The following is a 21723-nucleotide window of genomic DNA, read 5'->3' as shown; positions in this document are numbered from 1 at the left end:
GAGAGTACTTACCGGTACTTATTCCTAGAATTATAAAAAGTATAATTTTATGTCATTCTTTTTTACTCAATATATTTATTGAAAAGTTTACATGCAGACATGACCAATGACAGAATTATCATATTTAAGTTTTCTTGTTCTGATCTGAAATTTCTTGTGTTGAATCTCAAACTTTACAGACAGTGCAAAAACTTTGAATCAGTCATTCTCCTGCATTTATAATTGTGGTTTTAAGCACTGGATGTATTTTTATTTCAGGGAATCTGAATGTGCATAATGTGAGCAGACAGAAAAGCCACAAGGCACATGGGACTTAATGTTTTGATCGTTTATGCAGTACAGGACAGCACAGACACTTAGACCCAGTTCAGATGTCCAAAGAACAATACAGAGCCTTTGAGAGATTAACTGCAGAGAACATCATTCACAATGACAACAAACTCAGGGGAACTTCAGACTGACATTCAAGAAACACCTTATTTAAATGTTTCAGTGCTGAGAGGATAGAAGTTGTACACAATAATGGTCACCAGGGTAGTGAGTTATGGCAGCTCTCTTCACAGATATTTTGCTAAATTAGACCCTTGGCACTTCCACACAAGACACAGCAGGGATTTGAAGCAGGCGTCAATGAACAGTGACTACCTCTACACTTTTTTAATTTATAGATTTGGACCTTATTGTAGTAGACAGTGCAGAAAATAAAAATGCCTGGAAAACATTAAACGGCCTGTACTTGTATAGCACTTTATCTCATCCAGAAGATCCGAAGGAAGCGTTGCCCAAGCCCAGTCTTGAAGAACGTGTATCCTACAAGTCTTGGATGCATCAATGCTCCAAACCTGCTGATTCAAATGAATGGCTTGTTATCAGTCCTCTGCAGCGCTAAAAGATAACTGGAGATGGGTGATGCTGCTGTTATTGTTCCAGCTTCTGAAGGGGACAGTGATATATGCCCAACAATTATATCTTCCCAATATTGGAATAATGTGAAAAAAAAAAAAACAAACATTAATGTGATTTTATTTTAAATGCAAAACATTTTCTACCATGAGGTTTGGACAGTCACTCTGCTCTGACAAATAAACTAAACTGCATTTAGGTTCCCCACTAATCCTCCCTAATGAGAGTCTCATGTGGATAATATTTTTAATGAACATAAATAGTTTTTGTTAGAATTATCAATGAGTTTTATATTTTATGTTAGTCTTTGGCTTTCATGTTATGAGTTTGATATCTGTCACTAACTTTGTATGCGCCTCTGGTTCCTGACTGGGATTTTATTTTGGTTTGATACCCCAGTATTATCACTGGGCCCCATTAAAAACATCCTGCAGTCTTAAGGAGATATTTTACATAGATATCAATATCCAAGCACTAATACCTTTAAACATTTAACAAAGCTAAAACTCACTTAAGTGTCAAAAAGGGTCTAATGCAAGTTAATAAATATTGTTCATTCAAACTTTCTCAAAAGTGTCTCTGTTTCTGATTTTTCTCACCATTGTTCTGTTTTGTTGCTGAAAAATCTCTTCATAGCTGAAATCCATGAACTTGCTACTCAGTGTGTCTCAGTAGTGTGCACAGCATTGAGTGTGTTATTATAATCTGCACTGGTTTGCTTTTCCCTTAGCGGCACCAGAACCTGCTGCACCGAGCTCTGAAATATGTTTGCTTGTATTTTATTGTGTGCAGCAGTCTTGGCTAAGTTCTGCTTCTCTCCCGCCTCTGTGCCATCATTCCTCTCAGCTTGGGCACAAAGTGTGTCGTAATGTGAAGCCACACAGAGACTTGTTGAGGAAAGCTGCCCCATGGAAATAGATTTAAATCCTAAATGATTCAGCTCTCATCCATCATCTAAAGTTCCTGTTCCAAGACCAACACAACTGCAGTGCACTTTGGTCACAACATGCACGGCACATAGATCCCCAGCTATTCAAACAACCAAGCAAAATGAACACAGAAGACAAGATACAAAAACAATTTCTCTGAATTTCTCCGCTTTGAGAGGTGCTCATATTGACTGGAATGAGGATTTAGCATAATGTGCATCTGCATTAACATTTCACCATATTCACCCAAAGAAGTCATATGTTACTCTTTTCAATTTCTGTCATATCCAGTCACTGACTCTAGGTTTCTTAGGTTTGTGCCTCCCACCATAAAACTTCATAAAACATTGACTGCAAGCTTGTGTGGAATAGTCTGATCATAAATGTTTTGCAGAGAATAAAGAAAAGCTGATGTAAAGTTTGATTTTATAGCACAACAGAATAGGCAGGGGTAAACCAAGTTTTAGTAGTAGTCCCATCATGGTAAAAAAATTCAATAAATAAAAAAACAACATTAAAACCTCTCATTTTTTTCCACATCAGTTCTGACCATCTCAGAACATTAAAGTTTTGATATGGGCTTCGTGTATAAATATTCCATGTCTTACATTTTCCTTAACTTGAAATAGAAAGACGTTCTGCTAGTTGTTTCTATGTTTAATCCAGCACAACCACACTTTACATTCGTTCTCTCGTTTTAGACTGCTGGTTTTTTACTGTCCGAAGCAGCATATTCTATACTTCTTGGCCAATACTCTCATAGTTTAGACCCAGAAAACTTTAAAGTCTATAAAATCCATCTGTCCAAGAGAACATGAATAAATTACGATCGCCCATCCCATGTTTTATCAAAGTGCATGAATACATTTAAAATGCACTTTTCTAATTCAAAAAGAGACTTTTGAGTCATACCCTTTAACATAGAATATACAAATGATGCTGTTCTTTGAAGTCCGTCATTCTCAATAGTATTTTTTTTTCTTGACTAAAAGGGTCATGTCCAATGGGGATATCAATTTAGCCATCTCATTCTTTAAGGATTACATTTTGCCTGATGCCTATTTTCAAAAGTCTAGTGGTGCAGAACATCCTCCACAAATCACCTCTCAAGAGCTACACAAAGACACATAGGAGAAAGAACCACACACACTCTCAAACTCGTACTCAAGGGTGACTTAGAGTGACCAATTAAACTAGCAGCTATGTTTTTGAACCATGGCAGGAAGTCAGAGTATTTGGAGACGACCCTTTGCACAGGAACAACATCCAAACTCCATGCAATAGATGGTCAGCATTTGCAACCTGGGATCTTCTTCTGGCAAGGCAAGGTGTCGAAACGAGTCAATGACATCAGAATTGACTCAATAAAATCATATGAGATTTTTGACTCAATTTGGACTTTTTTTTTTTTTACCAGCAACTCATAAGTTGGTGACATGATAATATTTTTTGTATTAACTCTTACTCAGATTCAATGATTTCCTCAACTCTGTGCTCTGAGCCTGAACCACACAGAAATGCAGGGCCTCCAAGCTGGCAGATACATGCAGCTGCTGCATCATAATCATGTCAACTTGATCACAAAATGGATTTCTATTATTTTATGTATTATCAGTCATTATCATCATAATATAACGACGTAGATTTAATATTGTAAAACGTTTGTATTGTTGCAGTTGGTTAACAAATATATTGTTATTTTGCAGCACATCTGCATATCTATATCTATATTTTGAAACTGATCTCTGTCTCTTTATGGAGCTCTCGGCCTTTCCAACACTGCTCCTTCAGTGCATCATCACAATGTTTCTCTTTGTCATTCATAGATGATTTTTACATCCATTCTTAGAAGTATTGCAGTTTGTATTGTAATCTCAGGTGTTTTCCTTTGCCACTCTGCCACTAGTTTGGTGGAGCTGTGGGGGGAAGCACTGGTGAGTGGTGCTCTTTAAATGGGGAGCAGAAACTTTAAGTTGGCTCAGAGCAGTATGGCAGAAGTTGAACTGTCAACACACAGTCATGTTTGTGGGACGTTCGTTTTTCCCACACATCCTTCAAAGCCCACAAGACACCAAGCTGAGGTTGTGTAAAAGCCCTCCCACTGCAGTATAACGTCACAATGTTTTGTCTTATATGTGCTTTACAACAGCATAGTAAACATACTGATCATGGTAAGGAGGGACGACTATTACAAATTCACAACTCGAAGTGAGAAAGGTAAGTGATGATTGACGAGCTGCAAGATTTTATTTTAATTTCCATGTTATCGGAAGTCAAACAAAAGAACAGAAGGTGTTGGTGGGACGTTCGCCCACTGCATCGGACCAGAACAGAGTTGGGGCACTTCAGTATTTTGGTCCAACGGTAAATACTTCCTCAGAGCCTTGGACAATTGCTCCTCATAACTATTCATCCTCCTCTTTGGCAGAAAAACCAGTCTCTGGAAGTTGAGGAGTTTACCGTTTTCTGCATAAACACAGTGGAAAGACTTGAGGCTTGAAGAGAGCAGTAAGGGTGCCGTGTCTATTAGGGTTTTATCTTCTTCACCAATGCCCTTTCCCAAAAATATCCCTCAGCCTAACTGTGCACCGAGGGCCTATTTTGTCATCAGCACTGTGACTGATGTGCAATGTCCAATCTCTTTTTACGATGTCACCACTTTGCCTTCAGAATTCAATCCTTTTGTGCAACTGCAGTGATGATGCATCTCAGATGTCCACCATTCTGTCTCTGACTAAGTGGCACCATTGGCATGGCCTACTTATCTCCAGTCTGGATATTAAACAGTTTGGACATTTGAAGCATTTTAACTCTGATGCGCTTTGATGGGTTACTCTTATCTCTTGGGGATACCGGCAGTCAAAGTACTTATGCAGGGATATTTTGAGGTTAGAATTAGGTCTAGCCCTGAGACTTGACATGAATTACTTACGTTTTGAATAGCCGAATGAGAAAATATGGGCAGATAAGAAACAGGAGAAACAATTTGCCAACTAAAATATATGAAATACAAGATTTGATGTTAAAAAACGTTCTGTAGATTTCATCCACAAAGCCAAACAAAGATCTATAAAACCTCTCTAAATTTGCTGAAACAAATCTCTTTTACTGTTAACAATATTCTGCCGACATTCACATCTTATAGATGAAAATCTGCTTCTAATCCCTTCCCTCATGACTGCTGATAAACTGAATGTTTCTAACCTTTCTGCCAGTTTGACTCTCTCACTTTCCTTTCGCAAGGTTTGCTGTCTTCCTCTTTATTTCCTTACCAGAAGGTTTTGGTCTTGTCTAAGTTAACTTTTTTATGTCCTCAACCAAAAAAAGGTTTAAAAAAAAGTGGTACCATCCATTTGTAAGGAACTGAACAGTTTGTTTCAGCTTAACAATTATGTAAGAAACATTGGCCATCAAAGTAAAATGTGACAATATGTTCTTAAAAACTTTGGATCATCAAACAGAACTTCATATAAGACAAAGATAACCTGCTCATATGACTTATCAGTCAAAATAATATTTTCTTGAATGTTTTGGAGATCTTTCTAGTGATTTTGTGAGATGGCCCTTTTTGCCCTTTGTGGTCATCGACTCATAGCGTCTTTTTCCTCATATAAACGTTTATTAGATGACTTAAAGCCAATAAGAGTAACAGACAAAATCTGTAGGGGCAAAGCTTTTTCATAGCACTGTTTATGCTTAAATGAAATGTGTTTGTAGAAACACTCACCAAACGACCATCCAAACATGCACATGCAAGTCTGTTGTCCAGCCTTGTCACACGCCTCACAAAGCAATCTTCCCCCCGCCAGCTGAAACAAGCGTCTTGCCTAAAATTTACAACCCTATGCATCTTAAGCCTGTATGTTTATTGCCTGAGATGGCGGGATGAAATCAAATTCATTACAAGACACTATATCATTCGGCGCTGCCTGTCAAACGCTTTACGTTCACACTGCAGCTCAGCTTCACTTTGAGGAAACACAGAGCAGGAGGTAACATGGTGTTTTTGCTTGTTATGTTAAGTTTCAGACCCTCCTGACACTTGCAGCCTTCTCCTACAAATGTCAGGAAAAGGCTGCTAATGAGAGTTTTAATATTATTTAAATTTGTCACATTTTGTTTCTACATGTTTCATCGACATGAATCTGCGGCAACTCCAGCTCTGGGTGTCTGGTGCATTATGAACAATCCCATACAGGGTGGTTAAGGATGGGAGTTATTATTATTATTTTTTAGGTTTTATTTGCTCTAGTGGTCTTTATTTGAAAGTGCTACGACAAGAAAGTAAGGTAATAGGAGAGACGGTAGACATGTGGCAAAGGTCACCAGACCGGGAATCAAACCTGCGGCGGTCGCATCGAGGACTAAGGCCTCTTTATGTGAGTTGTGCTTAACACCTGCACCACCACAGTATCCCCCTGCCCCATGTTATCTATTTTGACATGCCCCAAGATCTGTATTGGCTGTGATGTGACACATTTGAAACAAACTAGCTGAGAAAAAGAAAAACTTGTACCCATGTCAAGCTTCTGCTTTCTCTCCCTCTATTTGTCTAAGTTACAGTCCGTCTCCCCCTCTTAAACCTCACACCCCTCACACCTCTGAATTATGTATCATCTCTGCCTCCCTCATTCTCTTCCTGCTCCAGGACTCTAGATGATCACACTGAATTGTTGCACGGCATCATGGCTGTTGTCGGGTTTGCTGAAAAAAAAACCCAAAAAAAACATTTTCTATATTTTTCTGCTAACCTACTTTTCTCCTCTTAAAATAATTTTTCCTCATCACATACCTCTTGTTGCATTGCATACCTCCTCTGTCAACCCCCCTTTTCTTTTACATTTTTCTAGCCTCAGCCAACCTCTCCACTGCACAGCCAAGCTGCAATAAGAGTGACAAGATAAGAGATTGCATTTCTCTGCTCAGCAGTCCGAGCTTGAAAAGGGTGTCATGTTTAAGGAGGGGGACTACCTGACATCACACATCAAACCTTAGTAACATTTATATGGGCTTCCTGTTTCTCTCTGCCGCATCTTGTCAGGCATCACCCTGTTATTGACAGATTGTGGATTAGAGAAGTGGAGGGAGCTTTCAGCAGATTGCTGCTATCTCTGTTTGCTGCTATCTACAGTACGGAGTGCAATGGGACAAACGCTTGAGGAGGCAATAGGATTTTCTCTGCTTGGATAGCTGTGTATAAGCGATGTCAGGTTGTCGCACCGTGCAGACCTGACAATCGGTACACGGAGAGAGGAGGAGGGGCTAAATGGACAAGCAAGAGCATGAGAGAGGACGGATAGGCTCACTCCAGCAGCAGTGGCTTATGAAGGAAGAGGACAAAAATTCTGTCAAATTTAAGGAATTAAAAAAATGACTCGCATCCTTTAAAAAAAATTAAAGCATGTGTGGAGAGATTTCAAGTCATGTTTAGGTTCTAATGTTTCTAACAGTTGGTGTTATTATTGTTTAATTTCCTATAGTTTCTGTCAAAGATCTTTAAGTTGGACAAAAGCTTACTGAAAAAAAACAGAATGACAAGAGCTAAATGACTGTCATTTTTTTTTTTTTTTTTAAGACAAACAAATACATCAAAGACTTCAAACCTTTTCTGGTTTTCCAATATTTTTGCCACTGGAATTATTATCACTGTACAGAGTGCGCATTTGCAAATTTTGCAAATATTGCAGTGTTTTTAAAAGTTATTTCTCAAGTATTTGCACAGGTTATAACATAGGTTTTATTTTCAAAATGAATGCGTGCTTCAAAATGCATGTAATGTAATGCAGACTCAATCTGTATTGAACAAAATTCTAAAAATATTAGCAATATTTTTACCAAAGCATTTTTACTAATACCATTCTTACAACAGATCATTTTAAACTGTAATAGTAGCAATGACTACTATTACACATCTCTAGATGCATTAGTTGATGTCAAAGTTAGAAACTGGTAACGTATAAGAAAGGGCATATTTATTACCAACTGATTTATTGCATTTGTTTGAACAATTCATAAGTAATTTTAAAAAATGAAAGGCTTCATAGTCAATAATGGCTTTTGTTCCTCTAAAGAATTTGTGAGGATTGCCGTGTCAGTGACTCATTTGAATTTTAATTTGCCACTTACCTCTGGTCGGAGCAACTCGCTACTTATTTACAGAGGAGGCGAGGAATCCAAAATTAGCTTTCTTTTTGTTTTTGTTCCCTCAAGTAAACTAAATTGTCACAGTAAGCAGTCACTAATCACAGAACGTCTACCCATCTATTTTCACAGTAGCATTAACATACGGTAAAAGAAAATATTCACTGGAAGCCCACTGGGGGAAAGAAAAAACAACAAAGCTAAAGTGTCGACATTTTTGGGTCTGCAGAGGGTTCACTCTTCATTTGATTGCTCTGCTGTAATATTTGTGCTATCAATGGTAAAATAGTCTGAAGTGGAGATAGTTGGATAAATATCTTACTATTTTACCTCGCATCCAATGCATTGATAGCAACAGTATGTATAAAAAAAAAAATATCAGTCTCTTTAAGCATAACATGCAATTCTTTTAGTCAAAAGTATGACATTATTTTATTGCAATTGCTTATCTTTAGTGTACCACCACATGGCTCCATTTGTATGTACATTGATGGAAAATGTATACATTCCAATTTATACAAATACAATTTACTACAAATAAATGATCATTCTAAAATAAATTGTGTTTCAAAGCAAATATGGTTCTAATACATTAAGCATAACTAAAAAGTCAAAATCAAATCTCTGAAGGATAAAATACTTTTTCCTTTCACTGGAGAAAATACTTTTTTTCTTTAATGCCATCTATTAAAGATAATATGCATAGTTTCAAATTAGTAATTGTGCAAAGAATATAACCTTCCCTGAGAAATTTTGTCCCGTTAAAACAAACCCCAAGGCTATATATATGAGACTACAGCACTTAAGATGGTGAGCTTAAATAGTGAGTCTGAAATTAAGCGATTTCTTTTAGGAGCAGGGATGTTCACAAATTGAACAGGAGGATAAAAGACAATGAAACAGGGAAGATGAGGTGTAGCGTTTGAATAAAAGTGGATTAACGGTGTCACCCGTTGGAACACATTCAGTAAGAAAATACTAATAGACTTGTGCGTCTAGAGAGAGAGGCTTTGACATATTAAAGAGATTGTAATATTTCATAAATGAAAAATGTACCTCTGCTATCCTTAGTTCTGATAGTTACCAGGAAATGTTTCCAAACAAATTTAATCAAAGTTATGCCAAATAAAAGGCCTGTCTTCCCATTTTTCAATGCGCCTTTTCATCATATTGGTGGATTTTCCTGTTTCAGTGAATTATTCATACTCAGCAGTGGCACTAAGTTACAATGTTATGACTCCTATTCCAAAGGAGCGCATAATAGTTTCACAGCTCAGCACGATGAATATCTATGAAACAAAAGCAAAATTGCCACTGATCTCTCGCCATGTTTCACCATCCAGTATTCGAAAACACTTAGGAGGCCTGTTAGAACTTTGTTCACCCAAGAGCTCCTGTATAACTAAATTCATTCACAGAAAATGTCAAGAGACAAAAAAAATAAAAAAGCTAGAGCAGAAATGATTCTGTGGGTGATGGAATAAGCACCAAAAATCAGCAGCAAATGTTGAGCCACTTTATGTTGATTATGCTGTATTTTCATACAATACTTTCAAGTTCCTGCAAACGAAAGCTGCTGTCAGACTACATAACGCCACATTATCTTTCTAGAAACAACAAATAATGTAATAATGACCAGTAATGTTACACATGCCACCTGCATTTATGAAGTCCCAATTTCATGAAGGGAGGAATATTTAATCAACTGATGTGAAGTGCATTTGAATTTATGTCTTTCTACTTTTAACCAAATGGAAGAATATTACTGGATTCAGGAGGGAAATATTGTTGGTGTCAGTGTGTTACACAGAACATTTTCACAAGGATTTTCTAAATCCATCCATCCATCCATCCATTTTCTGTACACCCTTCCTCCCTAATGGAGTTGGGAGGGTTGCTGGTGCCTATCTCCAGCTGCGTTCTGGGCGAGAGGCGGGGTTCACCCTAGACAGGTCGCCAGTCTGTCGCAGGGCAGGATTTTCTAAATGTTACAGTTATTTAATAGTGATCAAATAATGCAAACATAAATCCAAACACCTGACAGAGAGGTGCTTATTCCAACAGACTGGGATCAGCGCTGAACAGGCCTGTGACGAACCATTCATCTGATTCAGGTGTGTTGGAGCAGGGAAGCGTCTGAAAGTTGCAGGATGGTAGCTCTGGAGGACTGGACTTGAGCAACCCGTCCCAGTCCAACAACAAACGGGAGAAAAATTTAAATGAGACAATGCACACATTATGTCATTGAAATGTATGTATTTTAGCCACTGCTGACCACATCATCAGATCTACATGAACACGCAAAAATAAGCATCAGCATGCGAGACACACATCCTCATGCACAGAGACACAAAGACACACATTCAGAATAGCAAATTAACAAGCCAGACAGACAAGCTAAACCCAAAAGGAGCTTGACTATGTAATTGCAGCTGAATAGCAGGAAGCCTGTGCAGTATAATGGCCACAATTCGACTGAAGGCTGTTTCATTTCAGTATCAAAGTGGCTGTAATGAAGGGTGAATGACACTGGGGAAGGGCACAATAGAACAGATACTGTGTCTAATTAATGTAGCTGATGTTAGAAATATGAATTGGATCTTTTCGTGCCGACCAGTAGATGTAAATGAATGTAATAACCGACCCATTCTCTGGTTCTTCACTTATTTCCCATTTTTAATTGTATACTTCGGCTTTGTTGCATATCTTAAAACTCTCAGTCATCCCCCACTTATGTCCCTAAACAGCCACAATCGTACAAATAATACCAGATTTTCTGTCTTGTTACAAAGAATTTTATATTTCTGAACATTAGTTCTAACTAGTTCAGCATGTTCTTCCATGTCTCTCTAACAAAAAAGCTGATGAGATATTTGTCTTTCCATCCTTGCTGGTGGTGTTTCGCCCTTGCCCCCCTCCCCCCATTTCCTCTTGGCTTCTGAAAATAAACGCAGAGCCTGTTTGATACCAAAAGGATTACCTGAGCAGATGCGACCCTCTCACCTTTGTTCTCCACTGTGCATACACACCAAATTAGCATTCAACATGCGGAGGAGGAACCTGCCTGATTCATGAACTGAGGTTTAAGTAGCAAAAATGCTTAGAACGACAGAAAAATATCAGTCATGTTTGACCAAAGCACAGCTCAAGCCAGTCACTTTAAAAAGCATATTAACACACTCTCTGTCAGGGATCTGATGCACTATGCATTAAACACCTCCATGGCTTTGCTTCTATTGTTCTGACTGAATTGTGTAACTTTTATTAAAAGTCTATTGCAACAGGAAAATATGGGGCAATGTTTGGTGAAATAATTACAGATGGAGACAAAGATTTATTTTATTCTTTAAAAAAAAATCCCCATACGAACAAAAGTTACAGCTAGTGATCACTGCTTAGTATCCTTTAATATGGAAGCATACATATTTAGATTAAAAATGACCCAAGTTTGGTTAGAAAGGACTAACTCTGACAGCTGGCGGGAGCAGTGATCTACAATATTGCACTTTTGTGGATTTAGGATGCAGTTAAATTCAATTTTCTCCAGTAGCTGAGATAATAAAAGCTTAATTTATAACACCACGTGTAGTTTGGTAATATTTTAATATTACTATATTTTACTAGTCAGCTTAACATTTCCCAAATTGTCCCAAAGATTTCAGGATGATCAAAACACAACATGCAATGACATGTTCAAGTTAAATAATAGGCTTAAAATGTCCAATTAAAAGGATCAACATTCACGTAAAATGACTTGAATGATAAAATGAAATGTCCTTCATATTTTATCTAAGTGTAACACACACCTATATTGACATTAAACTTGCAGAATCAATTTTATGACAAGTGGTCACACCTGCTGATAAATTAAACAAGTGTATTTGATTAGCTGCTTCTGTCTTTAAATCCTAGAGAGGCAGCAGCAGTGTTTTTAGTCTTTCACACACAGCTGTAAAAGCTGTGTGTTTTAGTTAAGTGTCATTTTAACTGAACTAAATTTTCAACATATCCATATTTAAAAATCTGGAATTGAATGAGGGTGGACAAACCAAAAAACACTCTTACTGAGTGTAGAGGAAAATGTTGTTTTCATACCTACACTATAACGTCATCTTATGACAAAGTTGTTGATAGAGGAGGGGTTTTTTTTGCTGCTTTGGTAATTTTCCACAAACATCAACACAGTTTGTTGATGTTTCTGTGTAATCTGTACACCTGGTAACAACCTCTCTCAGTGAACGGGAGATTAAAGACTTTTAGAGAGTAGAGTAACTAGTTCAAAATTTAAAAAAAATGCAATATTGTACACATTCTTTAAAAAGGACAAGCTGGCAAATCTGTCATGAAAAGTAAATCCAGCATTATGATAGTTGGACTGAAATATGAATAATTTAAAAAAGAATGTATCATGGATGTATCAAAAATTTCTCAATTAACCATCAAGTTCAAATATTTTTGTGATTCAAAGATATTAATTTACTTAATTACAAGGATTAAATATCTGCAGGTTCTGAATAAAACCGAAGAAGAAACATTGTAAAATGTAAATTTCACATAACAAAAATTGTCAGTGGTGAATTTCAGTGCATTACCTTCCTTTTTAGTTTGTCCTCTGTGGGTTTTGTCAGACAATGTAAAGACTGCAAACGTTACAAAACACAGTATTTTTTGTAGAGAAAGAAAGAACTGTCAGCAATTTTAAAATCCACTTTTCAAAAACATATTGAGTGTTGCCAAATAAATGTTACTGCTGTAAGCTGTAAAGATATATTGCAGATGTGGCATGGAAAAGAATGGACAAAAAAAAAAAAAAACATGTATGTTGATTTATCCACTGAAAACACAAGGCTCTAGGGAGCCTCAGGCTCTTCTGAGACTCTTTCATAAGCTACATACTGAGCTGCTGGGCTTTGTGCGTGATGGCCAAGGCAGACACCATAGTTGAAAGGAAAAGAAAGAAAAGAAGAATGAATGTTCTGGTAACTCATACGGAAATTACAATCAAAGCATTCCATTGCGGTAACAAGTTGTGGAAATGTGACAAGACAAAGTGGTTACAAAGCAGTGGGAGAGTGACAAGAAAGCAACGAGAATGTGGAAACTTAATATTTGCTTTAAAAACCTCCAGATATTTAATCACATTTCTTACATCTAACCTTTGAGATTTTTATTTTGTTTGTTTATTATTTTGGACTATTTACCATGCATTTAACACACAGTTGCTGAATTAGAATTTATCTAAATAAACCATTTATCTAACTTATCAAATTCAGGAACATTGAACATACTGCTCAACATGAAGTGAGAGACAGAAAACAAAGCCGGGTCCTGGGACCAAGCATCTTGCTACTCAACAAACACGTCACCAGTGCAGACGACAATTAAGGCTGACATTTACACCTGAGGGCAGTCAAACAGTCCTGCATCTCTGTGAGAGTAAACCGGTATGAACTGACCTCAAACAGACACATTTAGACCCGAAGCAAATCCTTTTGAGCAACTGACGCTAGGTTGACTGAAGGCAGAAAAGAATAAGACAAACCGGTAAACTAATAAATGTAAAAAATGAATGGACCTGCAACCGCACGTAACTTAGCTGAGTTTGACAAATACAATATGAAGTAAAATAGCAAGAGGAAAAAACTAAAACTAAAACTATCACAATCTAAATAAAAAAAACCAAAATGTGTGCCTGTATATTTTATTTTACTTTATTTATTTTGTACCCCTCCAGGGGGCAGTTAGTGGGCTCTAGTGTCCTTTATATGAAAATAGGCTGACAGGAAAGGGGGAAGTTGAGGGGGGAAGACATGCAGCAAACATCGCCGGGTCCAGGAGTCGAGGACTCAAGGCCTCCAAACATGGGTCGCCCTATCCCCTACGCGTCGCCCATAAATGTGTGCCTGTATATTTTTGGTGGAGACACTCTAAAATATACATAAATGAATAAAATGCAATATAGCTGCTAATATGCTCCATGTAGGATGCCTGAGTTGTGATCACAATGGTGGATAGAACGGTTTGACAGTGAGACACCTGGTTTAAACCAGCATTCAGTGGGCAAGAAACCAGATACTTGATTCAAATTCAGAAATATACATTTCCTTATTATTTGAGTTTTATGTTGTTAGGACAGAAATAGCTCTATTGGTTGTTAAGGAGACTTGGTGACCCCAAGATGCCACTACTTGCTGGAATATTGTCAAAGAAATTTCCTAACCCAGGAAATGATCCCCTCTGAAGAAATACTATAAACCCAAGTTATGTTTTTTATATATCTCTATTATGAACATTTGTTACTACCTAACTGAAAAGCTAAAAAGATTCATTTATTTATAGCTTTTTACACACCTTTTCCAGGATAACTAATGAGCTAAGAAACTTTATTTTTTAACATTTTCATCTGCTAGCAAAACGATTATTAGACAAACAAAGATTGTAAACACTTTCCCAGTTTCTAAAAGCCAAATGAAAAGCATGACTTAGATACTCAAATCAAGATGATTCAGCTGTTTATATTCACTGCCAAATTCCTAACTGGTATTATTAGGCCTAAATAAGGACAAAATGTGGTTGAAATTACATCAGAGGCTCAGTGAGACATGAACGCATATAAGAGATAATAATCTAAGACAAGGTTTTATTTTTGATCTTTGATTGCTGATTACACAAGTGGATTCTTAATCAGACTGTTTATGCCTAGAAATATACTTTATGTGTATCTCTCATGTAAGCAATGTGTGACTCATGCTGTAGTAGCAGCAGGTAATGCAAGTCAAAATGCTCTGTATTCAATTTTCATAATAGCTGCTACTGATATTCGGATTCTATTCTTTTCTTAAGTTGCATATTAGAAGGTATTGTTGAAGTCTTGATAGACAGGTATAATGACAATTGCTGTCAATTTACTCATGTGCACAATTTACATGTGGAGAAAGAGCCATGTTTTCCTTTTCCATTGTACAGTCAGAAAACTCAGGAGTAAGAAAGGAGAGCCCTTTAATCAGGAATATTATGAAAAGATAGAAGCGATCATTTTTTAATCTTCATGCTCTTAATTCTTCTGAATTTCGTTTAGTATCACCTTAAGATATTTTTCTTTACCAACCATATACTGTGAAAATGCTTCCACCTCATTTTTAAATCAGCCTCCATAATTTTTAATTTACACATATTTACTTTTAATGTTCAGAAATGCTAGCTTCATTAAAATAACCTTTAAATTAATAACACTATTTGACCTTTTTCTTATGATAAAATCAATTCTAAATCAAAAACATGTTTGCAAGTGCAACTCAATGAATTTGATCAGATCCAAAAAGGAAATTTATTTTAATTATTCAATTCAAAAAGTTAATTTCACAAAGATTCCTTACAGACAGCATTGTAAATCCTAATCTTGACTTATAAATACAATCAATAAAAGTTTTTTTAATTAAAGAATAACATGTTATGACACACAATCCAATCAGAATTAGACAAAACTACTGACAGTTCCCCACCAAACTGTCATTGACTCCCCAACAGTGAGGCTAAGCCAGAAAGAGTGACTGCTAAAGACACTTTCAGGTCAGAGTGCTGCTTCCAAACATGTTACTGGGAAGTTGACATTAAAGAAAAAGTGTAACAGAAAAAGGTCCACAAGCAACAGACATAACATACGAACTGAAGCCGATTCAAGAAGTTTCAGAAGGCAAGACAGGCTAATGTCATCGCTTCAAGAGCCACAACACAGACATGTCAGAACATGAACTTCAACCACTGCGTTTGTTGTTAAGCCCATCCTGAACCACAGACATCTTCAGACGTACGCAGGAGAGGAGCTGGACTGATGCTCCAGTGGTCCAAAGTCCTGATTTTAGCTAAAAGAAAATCTATATACATTTTTATTTCATGCATATTTATAATAACAACCAAAATGGAGATGCTCATTTTGTTTTCCAGCAAGACTTAGCAGTGAGGCAGGTATTGAGCATTCTATCTCTGTGCTTGATTGATCAGTGTACGTTGGCTGACCTAAACCCATGGAGTATTATCAAGAGACAGATGAGTAACCCGAGACCCGGCAATGGAGAGAGGTCTAAACTATGCCAAATTGATACAGCAATTTATGCAAAAAGACCCCCACCAAGTGTTAAATTCATATACTGTAGAATTGAATTATTTTGCGACAGACTGGCGACCTGTCCAGGGTGACCTCGCCCGGAACGTCAGCTGGACATTGGCACCAGCACCTCCCGACCCCACAAGGGACAAGGGTGTTAGAAAGTTTCATAGGGAATTGATTCTGATGAAATCTGAATGAGATTCCCTTATATGTTTGTGTTACAAAGACAAGATCTAAATGCAAGTATAAACACTAGTGTAAAATGAACTACAAAATCTAATAAAAACCTGTTACACAATCCAGCATTGAAGAAAACAACTTTTCCCTTGAGTAAACATGTGAGGCAGTGTTATAATTTGTAAAAGCCTGAGCACCTTTTGGTCACGGCCTGACCACTGATATCAGACCTAAGAGGCAGTTAATCAAAGCTTCCAGGTTTGCTACAATTCATCATAACTTATACCTGCATGTGCACACGTGGATCTTGTGAGTTACATCTGCAAAACTGACGTTTGCAGAATCAGGCACATAAACAGAAAATCTGGTACACAATAAAAGCCAGAGGTGCTGTATTGCAGCAAAGGTCAGCTTCTACGATTAGAGGCCAAATTCATACTTCATGTGAGGCTGGGGGGAGATATGTGAGTCAGCATAGTTTTGCTGTGTGTGAGGATTGTGTCCTCTAGCTTTCTTGCTGATTTCTTGCAAGCAATCTTTTTAGAATGAAAAGATAAATATTTAAAATCTTACTTACATTTCAGAAGTCTGTCTCAATGCAGAGCAAGTGCAGCAAGAAAAATACGGTGGTTGGTCTGGATTGATTTTTGTGTAAAAATGATGGCTTTTGATTTTCTATATTTTTTAGGGCCAGCACATTCTAAAAAATCCCCATAAAAAAATAAATAAATTGTATCCCATCTGATTTAGTTTGGTCATTTGTGCCAGAGCATTGTGCTTTCCAAAAACTATTAAAAACAAATCAATGAATCACACTCTTGCATCTCCTTACTGAGAGGAGTTCACAAAACTGACAATATATAGCAGCCCAAATTATTAAGATGTGGTATCTGACCTCTAAATTAATTAAGGCAGATTATTACAAAAGGACACAAGGTAGAGTCTAAATTGACACTGAAGAGGAATTGTTAGATGTATTCAAAGTATTTTTCAGTAGTTTTAGCTTGTTAGGCAATGAGAAGTGATCAAATATATGTTATAAGTCCAAACCTACAACTGGGTTTCCTACTATGTCAACCATTTCAAGCATCTGGATGGGCAAGCTGAGTGAGTCTTCCTCAGTGATGCGCCTTGAGCGTGAGACGATAGAAAATATTGAGTTGACAATAAGATAAGAAAAACAAGATCCTAGCAGTATATTGTGGGAAAACAAAATCCCATCTTTAGCTCATATGAATGAACCTTTACAAACAAAACTATTTTTAACAAAATTTGCTGTCAATGTACACAAACTCAGTCAAATTTTAAAGCACTTTAAAGCAAGCGATAGTTATCCCTTTTCGGCTTTCACAAGTAGATTACATTTCTTATTAATTTCTAACATTGTTTTAAGTAGTCTGTGTTCAGACGACAATCGTCCAGCCTGTTTTAGTTCAAGTATTTAAATTTTTGTTCTACACAGGAATAATAACAAAACTATCTCAGTGGACATATTCACCTACTTTAGCGTAGTTAGCAGCTAATATTTTGTGTGCTAACTGTCAAATTTCTGATATTTTTTTTCTACCAAGTACCCAAAATGCAACCAAGCAATTTAAAAGTGGCTGTTCAGGTCTTTTCTGGTAAATGTTTTCACACAGACCGAAGAGCAATACAAGTATAAAAGACAAACAGAGCAGGGCAAAAAGCAGGAAAAGACTTTCTAACTTTTTATTGGTTTAATGTAATATTTTAGCGTAAAATGTCATGTTTTCATTAGCCATGAACTCAAAAATCATCATAATGATCATCACCTATTCTATGTGTTTCACTTAATAAATTAAGTTACTAAAACAAATGAACTTTTAACATTCTGATTTACTGAATATGACTGTGTAGCTCATTCTGCTGTGGTAATGGGATGATCTTTATGATAGCTCTGTTTGTCTTTTAATTTTCCCCTTCATTAACAATGTTTCTTATTGTTATATAATTTGATGATAAAGATATTGAGATGGTTTGTGTCATATTCCATGCTTTAGATAAGATATTCTGAACAGCCAGCCACTGTTCAGATTTTGGATATCAATGTAATAAATGAAAGAGTAACTCATTAAATGTATCTGTTTTGTATTGTCATAGGAGAGTCTATAGCAGGTGCTGGGTATTCTATAGAAATCCCTGCTACACAGTCAAGCATATTTCAAGTTTCCTGCAACTGAATATCCCACATTTTATAGTACAAAGCCTCAGGGAGAGGCCAGTACAAGACAAAAGTCCATGCGGCTCAGAGTTTCCCAGAGTAGGAAGACCTACAGGGTGTTTGGAGAACTCCATGTTAGACAAATAAAGCCAAAGTGGACAGTGAAGGCTAAGACTGGAAGTCTGCTGCCCCAAAATGAAACTGTTGTCTTCCAGAATCAAATACTGCCAGTACAGTATAGTTCGTCTGAGCAATGATTGAATTTAAAGCCGTCACAAAATTTTAACATTATTGTTCTTTTTATTTTACTTTATTTGAGTATTTTTGAGATTTATTGTATATTTTCTTTTTTAATTACTTGCAGAAACATGTTATTGTACGTACAAAATTGGTGTTTTTAAACACTTTCTCTTGAATTTCCTGCTGCATTATTAAATGCATTATTGCCAGCTGCACTTGGAAAAATTGGTTATTTGGATGAAGTTGTAACTGTGTAGCTGTATAGTCAATGTGCTTTATAAACACTTGCTCTCTTTTTGCCATCCAGAATTAATCACTTGCCAAAAACATGAGAAAGGATTGGACCAGCCCTCAATTCATGCTGCCATCTGTCTACACAAGAGACAATAGATTATATTTTATCTGGTAATTCATTGTAAAGAAAAAGGTGTAACATTACAATTCACTACCAGGGGAGCAGAAGAGAGACTTCAGGATGAACTGTAATGCCAAAACAACAAACCAAAGGAACTATCCACTTTGAACACATTTAACTTAACAAAAAACAAACAAACCACATGACACCATCTTACCTACCAAACCAAATAAACAGGATAAGCCTGAATATAACAAGAACCAGCAGTTCACCCCTACAAAGCTCCATATTGTTCAATAAAACCAACAAAGGTGACGTGGCAGCCATGCCACTGTCTGGGCTTGTGCGTGCTCATCGCAAACTCTCAAAGTGCGACTGTAACGCAGTATTTATAAGGCTTTGGGATTATACTGAGGCTGCCTAAAACTATCACAAGTAGAGGATGATTTCATGTAGGAACTTCAGAGACTTTTTTGCTTTAGTTCACTGGCAAAAAGAGAGCTTGACCTTAAAAGCTAACAAAAGTCATTGTTGTGGTGGTACAACATCAACCTAGGACAGGTTACAGCATCGAAATATTGATTGAGTCCCCAGTTAGTGAACACAGGTAGGGCTGGACTGAAAGACATTTACTGCCTCCACTGCGTATCATTCTGTTTGTATTGTGTTTCCCTTTGTCTCTCTTTTAGCCTTTTTGACAGTTTCCTGCAATCCCACGGTTTTTTTCTCCCACCCTCTTTTGAAAGTATCTGCTATTGTTTTTTACTGATAGATGTACCACATTTCTCACTTCCTCATCTTTATCCTCTCTGTCTCCAATTCTGTCTGTGTCTAAAAGAGGGCATCTCGCCCTGTGATAGCCCCGCAAACTGCAAAATCTTATCATCGTCATCATTATCATATTCATCTTCTTGCATCAAAGCCAATCAGTTGTTTACCATGTTTCCTGTTGCATCACTGCATAAAAAAAATCTAGCTGAGTTCCTAATAGTTGGAAGGCTATTATACATAGAAAATAGAGCCTTTCACTGAAGACCCATAACAAGGAGTAAATGGCAAATACTCGCCTATAATCCCCAGTTAGAGAGCAATAGTTCTAGCCCCAAGGCTATGGGGCTTGCAGAATCAGAGTGCTTCAGAGAGAAGCATTTGAAATGCAGACACTTAAATCGAGGGGATTTATGAGAGCAATGAAGCAATCACAATGGTTGTCTGCCATGAGGTACAAAGAATAATATGGTGGCACACCCTAAATACTATAGAGACATTTTTCTTCCTTTTGTTTCTCCATCTCCTTTGTTGTGTTTAACACACCACCTATTATAGATTTTTGCATTTGTTCCACCTATTTAAACCATCACATTTTAATAATAGAAATGTACATTTTCATGTTACGTCACATTACTTTATCACTAAGAAGATAGCTGCCTATTACGGTAGATTAGTACATCCCAGCTGCGAAAGTAATCAGATTACGCATACACTGATCAGGCATAATATTATGACCATTGACAACTAAAGTGAGTGACATGATTAATTTCTTCATCATGACATCTCCAAGGATTATATTTGGCAATACATGAATGTTTTGACTCCAGGTTTTTGTGTTCATAGTAAAAATAAGATGGACAAAGGTAAATGTGTTGCTTTACTTATTCATTGTCATTTTTTATGTCCAGTTTAGATTTTATTTGCATGAGCTTATTGTCATTTGGACATTTTTCTTGCATGTTGATCCACATGATTTATTGGACATAGGCAGTCTGGTTAAAGACAGTCACATGGTGAGCAGTGGGTGTGCCCTGGAGTGACCTATCAGCTGCCATACAGAGAGTTGAAAGGTTCAGGTCTGAGGTGAAGTGCCTCCCACAGTATGGAAATACATGTGAACACTTCAAGTGACTTCCACATGACTTTGATGAGCATACAGCACACAACCATGGTGAAAAATGTGCGATGTTTATATGACAATAAATGCAATTCTGAAAACAGTTTGTCCTAACATTTGTTAGCCAGTTCACTATTTCAATAAATTAACTGAGAAAACATTAAAATCAACTTGCTCCCTCCTCTTTGTTAAAATAACCTCCTGGTGTGCAACTCATGCAGGTCACCTAGAGCTCTTTACATAAACTGTGATGACAGAATAACTGGGTCAGAACTGCTTGTGTGGGGTGTGCCCAGTCTGCTGTGGTCAGTATTCATCAACAGTGAAAGTATTGAACATATTCTCTTTTACCACAAATAGACTACATTGTTGGTAGTTGTCTTCTTGATAGTAAGGCCTCACTGCGTTACAGCTTGTTGCCCAAGGGACGCCCACAGACCAGTCATAGCCCCAGTGCTGACCTCTCTCCACCACCATAAAGCAACAATGATGGCATCAAAAATGGATCATAGAGCAATGGAAGAGGGTAGCATGGCCTTTCAAATCATGTTTTCTTTTAGATCATAGCTGCACATGTATTACTTACCAGTTGAACTCAGAGTACCACGATGAGTAACATGGAGGCAAGCCGGCAAAGGTTGTATGGTACATTAGCAAAACTTTTGCCATCCAAAGGTATGCTCCATGTACGCACTGTGATGGAAATTATTTTCCTTGATTGCTGTGGCAATTTTCAGCAGGATAATGTGCCCAACAACAAATCCATAGAGGTTCAAAAATGGCTTAAGAAAGCACGACAAG

At 37.1% G+C, this 21723-nt stretch overlaps 1 long non-coding RNA gene across 1 annotated transcript in view; it reads right to left on the bottom strand.

Moving 5' to 3' along the window:
- Positions 1-766: 766 nt before the first annotated feature.
- Positions 767-21723, bottom strand: part of LOC122832702 — a 45777-nt gene continuing 24820 nt past the window's right edge. Inside the window, exon 3 of the long non-coding RNA XR_006370861.1 lies at positions 767-842. This is a non-coding gene — a long non-coding RNA (uncharacterized LOC122832702). The remainder of the gene's footprint in view (positions 843-21723) is intronic.

Source organism: Gambusia affinis, linkage group LG06 (assembly GCF_019740435.1).
Source record: "Gambusia affinis linkage group LG06, SWU_Gaff_1.0, whole genome shotgun sequence".
Taxonomy (NCBI): Eukaryota; Metazoa; Chordata; class Actinopteri; order Cyprinodontiformes; family Poeciliidae; genus Gambusia; species Gambusia affinis.
Note: the sequence above shows the minus strand (reverse complement) of the source record. Positions and strands in the feature narration are given on the sequence as shown.